Genomic DNA, 8414 nt, shown 5'->3' with positions numbered 1-8414 from the left:
TGGTAGACAATTGAAACGAAATGCTTATATGATTGAACACTTGAGTGATTATATGTCTAGAGTTAAAGGTGAACTTAAACTCATTAGTAAACATGCTTCTATGGTTACCACTCAAGTAGAACAAGTACTTAAAGCTCAGAATGATTTGCTCAATGAATTGAATAATAAGAAAAATGATAATGCTATTAGAGTTATGACTAGAGGGGGTAAAATGACTCAGGAACCTTTGTATCCTGAGGGCCACCCCAAGAGAATTGAGCAAGATTCTCAGAGAACCTGCTATTGACACACCTGAGAATCCCAATGATATTTCTATTTATGATGCTGAAACACAATCTGGTAATGAACATGAACCTAGTGATAATGTTAATGATGATGTTCATGTTGATGCTCAACCTAGTAATAACAATGATGTAGAGATTGAACCTGCTGTTGATCTTGATAACCCACAATCAAAGAATCAACATTATGATAAGAAAGACTTCGTTGCTAGGAAGCACGGTAAAGAAAGAGAACCATGGGTTCAGAAACCCATGCCCTTTCCTCCTAAACCATCCAAGAAAAAGGATGATGAGGATTTTGAGCGCTTTGCTGGAATGATTAGACCTATCTTTTTGCGTATGCGTTTGACTGATATGCTTAAAATGAATCCTTATGCTAAGTATATGAAAGATATTATCACTAATAAAAGAAAGATACTGGAAGTTGAAATTTCCACCATGCTTGCTAATTACACTTTTAAGGGTGGAATACCAAAGAAACTTGGAGATCCAGGAGTACCAACTATACCATGCTCCATTAAAAGAAATTATTTTAAAACTGCCTTATGTGATCTTGGAGCTGGTGTTAGTGTTATGCCTCTCTCTTTATATCATAGACTTGAATTGAATAAGTTGACACCTACTGAAATATCTTTGCAAATGGCTGATAAATCAACTGCTATACCTGTCGGTATTTGTGAGGATGTGCCTGTTGTCGTTGCAAACATTACTATTTTAACGGACTTTGTTATTCTTGATATTCCCGAGGATGATAGTATGTCTATTATTCTTGGAAGACCCTTTTTGAATACTGCAGGCGCTATTATTGATTGCAACACAGGCAATGTCACTTTTCATGTTAATGGTAATGAGCATACAATACACTTTCTGAGGAAACAACCTCAAGTCCATAGTATCAACTCTATTGGAAAAATTTCAACGATTACTATTGGAGGTTTTGAATTTCCTCTTCCTACTGTCAAGAAGAAATATGATATTCTTATTGTTGGGGATGTGGATATACCCATTGAGGTAACCTAGTGTTATTCAAAATTTCTTCAGTTTCATGCGATTCGGAATAAGTTTGTTAACAAGACTTGATCAACCTTGTTAGTGGATTCCTTTTGATGAGCATGAGATGGATGAAGTTAGAAATCACAACACTCTGTACCCTCTTTTTACTTTCTGTTATTTAGTTTAAATAAAACAAAATTAGCATTTTCTGTCTATTTTCTGAATTATCGTTGCAATAAAAAATACCCCGAAAATAAAATTTCTCCAAATGTCCTGAAAATTTAATATGATTTTTTCTGAAATATTTAAGAATTATTGGCACTGAGAACACACCAGGGGGCCTCACCATGTGCCCATGAGGGTGGAGGGAGCGCCCCCTGCCTCGTGGACCCCACATGGGCCCCCTCCACTTATTCTTGCACCCACACATTTCATCTTCCTCCAGAAAAAATCATCCACCAGCTCAAACCCGAGTTCTAGCTCATCTTGCCGCCATTTTCGATCTCCTTGCTCAAAGCTCCATTCACAAAACTGCTTTGGTGGATTGTTCTTCGGTATGTGACTCCTCCAACGGTCCAATTAGTTTTTGTTCTAGTGCTTTATTTATTGCAAATTTTTGCTGCTTAGGTGACCCCGTTCTTGAGTTTGCATGTCAAATTTATATGGCAAAAGTAGTTTTAATGCATGATATGGCCTCTATGCACTTGTAGGAGTAGTTGCTATCAATCTTGTCGAGTTTGTGTAACACCCACGATGCGGCTATATCTCCCACGTGTCGGAGCACGACTTAGAGGCATAACCGCATAGTAGGCATGTCGCAAGAGGGGTAATCTTTACACATCCCATGTACTGAATAAGAGAGGGATAAAGAGTTGGCTCACAATCGCCACTTCACACAATACATAAATATAGCATTACATCATCCAGAATACAATCAAGGTCCGACTACGGAACCAAAATAAAAGAAGACCACCCCTAATGCTAGATCCCCGATCGTCCTGACTGGGCTCCACTACTGATCAACTGGAAACGAAACAACACAACGATCACGATCTTCATCGAGCTCCCACTTTAGCTCGGTTGCGCCACCTGCACTGGTATCATCGGCACCTGCAACTATTTGGAAGTATCTGTGAGCCACGAGGACTCAACAATATCACACCCTCGTGATCAAGACTATTTATTTAAGCTTATGGGTAGGAAAAGGTAGTGAGGTGGAGCTGCAGCAAGCACTAGCATATATGGTGGCTAACTTACGCAAATGAGAGCGAGAAGAGAAAGCAAAGCACGGCCGAGAAGCTACAAAGATCAAGAAGTGATCCTGAAACTACTTACGTTCAAACATGACTCCAACGCCGTGTTCACTTCCCGGACTCCGCCGGAAAGAGACCATCACGGCTACACACGCGGTTGATGCATTTTAATTAAGTTAAGTGTCAGGTTTTCTACAACCGGACATTAACAAATTCCCATCTGCCCATAACCGCGGGCACGGCTTTCAAAAGTTCAAACCCTGCAGGGGTGTCCCGACTTAGCCCATCACAAGCTCTCACGGTCAACGAAGGATATTCCTTCTCCTAGGAAGACCCGGTCAGACTTGGAATCCCGGTTACAAGACATTTCGACAATGGTAAAACAAGACCAGCAAAGCCGCCCGGATGTGCCGACAAATCCCGATAGGAGCTGCACATATCTCGTACTCAGGGCACACTGGATGAACACTACGTACAACTAAAACCAACTCTCAAGTTTTCCCGAAGTGGCGCTGCAAGTGGCTCTGTTTTGGACCAACACTCAGAGGAGCACTGGCCCGGGGGTTTAAAATAAAGATGACCCTCGGGCTCCGGAAACCCGAGGGAAAAAGGCTTAGGTGGCAAATGGTAAAACCAAGGTTGGGCCTTGCTGGAGGAGTTTTATTCAAGGCGAACTATCAAGGGGTTCCCATAACACCCAACTGCGTAAGGAACGCAAAATCAAGGAACATAACACCGGTTTAACGGAAACTAGGGCGGCAAGAGTGGAACAAAACACCAGGCATAAGGCCGAGCCTTCCACCCTTTACCTAGTATATAGGTGCATTAACATAAACAAGATATAATAATGATATCCCAACAATAATCATATTTCAACAAGGAACAAACTCCATCTTCACCTGCAACTAGCAACGCTATAAGAGGGGCGGAGCAAAGCGGTAACATAGCCAAACAATGGTTTGCTAGGACAAGGTGGGTTAGAGGTTTGACATGGAAATATGGGAGGCATGATATAGCAAGTGGTAGGTATCGCGGCATGGCAATAGAGCGAGCAACTAGCAAGCAAAGATAGAAATGATTTCGAGGGTGTGGTCATCTTGCCTGCAAAGTTCTCCGAGTTGACGTAAGCTTGATCCTCGTAAACGTACTCAACGGGTTCCTCGATCACAAACTCGTCTCGGGCTCTACCCAAGGCAAGAACACAAGCAAAAGAAACCACAATCAACCACGGTGCAATGCGCAAGCAACATGATGCAAAACATGGCATGATATGCAGGGTGTAATATGCAATGCATATGCGTGCTCCGGAAGGAAAAGATTGAACCAGGCCTCAACTTGGCAAACCAAGTGCGCTGCTGGAAAGATGAGTTGATTTCGATCGAAATCGATATAAAGATCACCGGAATCGGATGCACGGTTTGCAAATGGCAAGCAAAACAATAATGGCACGATTCTGCGATTAACAGCACGATGCCATCTAAAATGCAACAAGAAAATAAGCTATTGCACTCTAACATAGCAACAAAGCACATGGAAGTGATCTACTCAAGATGCTTGACAAAATATGAACACTGAGCTATGGCTAAATCACACAATAGTAGGTTCAAACAAGCATGACAAAAGTGCAAAAGATATCAGCTTTACAGACTTTGTGAAAATAACAACATGCCAGGAATAAACATCAGGAAGCAATGTTTAGAGAAAGATAACAACATGCTACAGGATCAGGACATAGCAAAGCAAGGCATGGAATGAATCTACTCAAAGCATATAACAAAAGTCCCTTACTGACCATAAGCCAAAAAGGATCAGAAGATATGATGGCACCCATGTAAACATAGCAAGTTTCGTTAACAGATTCGGACTTAGCAGAAAACTGGACATGGCAAAAACAGAGTTACGTCGGCATGTTTACGAGCTCGATGCACTCAACACAAGGCATTGCATGACAAGATAAGGATACTACCAGCAAGAAGACATGTTCAAGAAGCTAAACAAAGCAAGAACAAGTTCATAGCATGCATGGATCAACTACAACAACCTTGGCAAAATTGATTAACACGTAAACAATCTGCCAGGAACATTTTATAGCAAAAGTAGAGCAACATTGAGTCATGCTAGGGCACTCCATAAATGCAAATAGAGACATGGATGGATAGAGCATGACCATATGTCAAAATCATCCTTACTAAACATACTCAAAAGAGGCACGGATCTCTCTGTAGCAACATGAACACATGGCATAACAATAACAACAGGGCAAAGACTTAGTGAAATTCTAAGTCCCCGAAATCAGCAATATCATGAGAGCTACTTTGCATGCTTGTGCTAGTCACCACATTGATCACAAAAATACATGGCATACACCCCTGTAAAGATGGCATGACATAGCCCAAAACACATGTAGGGCTCAAGTTCATATGCAGCACACAATAATCATGGCAAAAATGACAAATGCTCAAGATCTGCTAAGTAACAGGAACTAACATTATGAAGCACTCTTGCATCAACAATTAGGGCATCAAGATGGACTCAAACAAGCATGGTGCAATGTAACAAAATGAAGAGCACATCTAGATGAACATTTTGGTATATCATGCATGCAAAACGGATCTACGGATGAGGAGTTATGACCGGTCAAAGAAACTCATGTGATGCTGAAACAGAAAAAGACTTAGCCGATCTCACATGAGTGTAGGTTAGTTAAGAAATGCTTAGGGCGAGAAATAGAGGTGGACTACTCACGTTGGCCCAACAAGCCGGTTCGGAGAGGCTTTGAAGAAAAAAAACCGGGCGGTCCAGGAAAGGCTTCGGTCAGGCCGGTCCGGTCCGGTCGAACCGGCCGGTCTGGCGGTTTTCCCCGGTCCAGGACACAGGAGGCCGGTCCGGCGGCAGGACGGACGCGGAGGCTCCAGCGAGAAATGACAGCGGGCGGCGGGCATGCGGATTGGCCGGATCTCGCCGGATCCGGCCACGGTGAGGTCGGGGATGGGTCTCCGGTGAGCAGATCGGGGCTCGGGCGGCCGGAACAGGGCTCGGGCGGCGCTCTCGTAGGGAAGGCGCGGGCGGCGCGGGGCTCTCTGATGAAGAGGCGGCGGCGATGCAGCGAGGCGCGAGGCGGAGCGGCGGGCTCGGCACTGGAGTGGGGCTAGCGCGGCGGAGCAACAGGCGGCGCGCGGTGCGCGAGGCAAACGGTGGCGAGGGAGGCGACTCCGGCGAGGCGCGTGTGGCCGGCGAGCTCGAGCGGTGGCGGTGGAGTGCTCGGGCTGGAAACGGGCCAGCCGGCGGCGGGGCGGGCCTGCGCGGGCCCATGATGGGCTCCGCGGGCCGCGACGAAGTGAGCGCGGGCGCGGCTGACGTGGCGACGTCTGGTTGGTTGAGGGCTACGGCATGAGCTGACATGGCGTCCTCTAATTGGCTGGGCGGCGGTGGACGTGTCCGGTGCGGCGCGGACATGTGCGGCGGCGCGGGGAGGAGTGGATCTAGGGTTTAGACTGCTGTTTTGGACGGGAGAGGTGTTTAAATATGTAGAGGGAGGTAGGAATGTCCAAATGGAGTGCGGTTTTCAGCCACGCGATCGTGATCGAACGACCAGGAGGATGGAGGGGGTTTGGATGGGTCATTGGGCCACTTTGGAGGGGTGTTGGGCTGCAACACACACGAGGCCTTTACGGTTCCCCGGTTAACCGTTGGAGTATCAAACGGACTCCAAATGGCACGAAACTTGACAGGCGGTCTACCGGTGGTAAACCAAGGCCTCTTGGCAAATCTTGGTCCAATCCGAGAACGTTTAACACCCACACATGAAAGAGGCAAAAGGGGGCGCCGGAGGACGTAGGAGTGTCGGGTCGAGAAACGGACAACGGGGAAAATGCTCGGATGCATGGGACGAACACGTATGCAAATGCGATGCACATGATGACATGATATGAAATGCCTGACACGCAAACAAATGACAAGGCAACAACAGCGAATAACTGGAAGACACCTGGTGCAACGGTCTCGGGGTGTCACAACACTCCACCACTACAAGAGGATCTCGTCCCGAGATCTAGAGTGACACCGGAGAGAAACGGAAGAGGAAGAGAAAAGGTAAAACTAAGTTGCTTCTTTGACAAACGAGTGAAACCATGAACCTTGAGAGGTTAAGCCATTTCGAGAAAAGAATACCACGGAGATGAACGAAGTTGAAAACACTCTGTTAGAAAGGAGGAACAAGAAACATTACGAGAATCTTGTAGGTTGAAAGACATAAGAAAAAGGGTTGCAATGGACAAGAAGTGCAAGCAAGCACTCCGGTTGAGAAGGGATGGAAAAACTTGATAAGATGAGAGGACTTGAATAGAGGGCACGACACTCTGGTTAAATGGATAAGCACGAGAAGAACACTATCCTCGCAATTCGAGATGATGATTGAAAAGAGCAACATCACAATGCCTCCGGAAGGAAGAATAAAAGATATATCGTTGGAATAAAAGAATGGAGAAGAAAAAGGCAACTTCTGCCACAACTAAAAACAATGGATTTGGATAGATATGAACAAGGAGACGAGAAACTATTTCACCGGGAGGATAAATGAAGAACTTGGGTCATTTATAAGCACCATGATAGCAACAATCCTTAGGGAAAGCTTTAGGTGAAATATAACCCAAGATAACTCCAATGATGAGATTGATGGATTTAAAATACCTCATTCTTGATAACTTGTGAATCATGAAACACGAAGGAAAATTATCAAGAATGACATAACACCACCTCAAAAGATAATGTAAAAGAATTGCACTTCGGAAGGTAAGATGAAGAATGCTTGAACTCCTCAAACAAAACATGTGTTGGGCACCATGTTTATCCTAGAGTATAGCTTGGTGGATCTTAACTCCGAGAGAAACCTTGAAGAACAATTGAAGAATGGAATGAATCCTTGACGAACCAGCATGTAGAACCTCCATGAAGAACTCCGGTAACAAAATGATGATAAAAAGAAAGAGAAGTTCAAAACACAAGGTGAAGCCTTATAGTGATTTAGATGGATCTTCGCCACGATATAATTGAGAGAGCTTGGAACTCCGGGAAAAGAAAAGATGAATCAAGTGAAACCGAGAATTTGATGAGCCTCCGGAATAAATAATTAATAATTTGGATGAAACAATAATAAGAATTACGTTATGCGTATCCTTCATCCATTTAAATTGATGACATTCCACGGATTAGGCATACTACTTATTCTCGTTGAAAAGAATTGAAGAGAGATATAGCACGAACTTGGGAAGGTCTTCAACGATCCACCGGTAGAATTTGGAAAGCACGAATGCATTGATATGATAAATGAAGGAAGAAGAATCTTGGAAGAACCACCGTAAGAATTGAAAATGAACGAAGAAAAGATAAAGAAACCCTGGGAATAATTAGCAAATGAACGAAGATGCTTGAGAGAATTTAGATACATGAGAACGAAAAGATCATGAGATGATAAGATAAATACTTGAATGATGCACCGGTAAGATTTGGAGAACAAAAGCTGAAAGCTGAGTATGGATAAAACCGAAATGGTGGCCTTCTGAGAATCAAATTGAAAAGAATCTTGAATTGCTCTGGATAGGTGAAAAGAATTCTCACAATCAAAAACAATTATGAGAGGATGGCAGCAAGCTAGAATCACGAATCTTTGCGAACACGGATAAGATTTGGAGGAAAACTCTTCTTCAGTCTACAAATGCGGAGAATGACGAGAAGAAACACCACCATGAATTGTTGAGATACTCCGGGATGATGAATAGAAAGGTTGAGCCAACGATGAAAAGAATTTGAAAGATCTTGGAGAAATACAAATGACTGATGACAATTCATTCTTACGTCAAACTTGGAGAAGAATTTGAGAGTAACTCCA

This window comes from Triticum urartu, chromosome 7A (assembly GCF_056163025.1).
Source record: "Triticum urartu cultivar PI428250 chromosome 7A, HENAU_Tu73, whole genome shotgun sequence".
In the NCBI taxonomy this organism is placed as follows: Eukaryota; Viridiplantae; Streptophyta; class Magnoliopsida; order Poales; family Poaceae; genus Triticum; species Triticum urartu.
The sequence above is the reverse complement of the archived record's forward strand: the minus strand, read 5'-3'. Positions refer to the sequence as shown.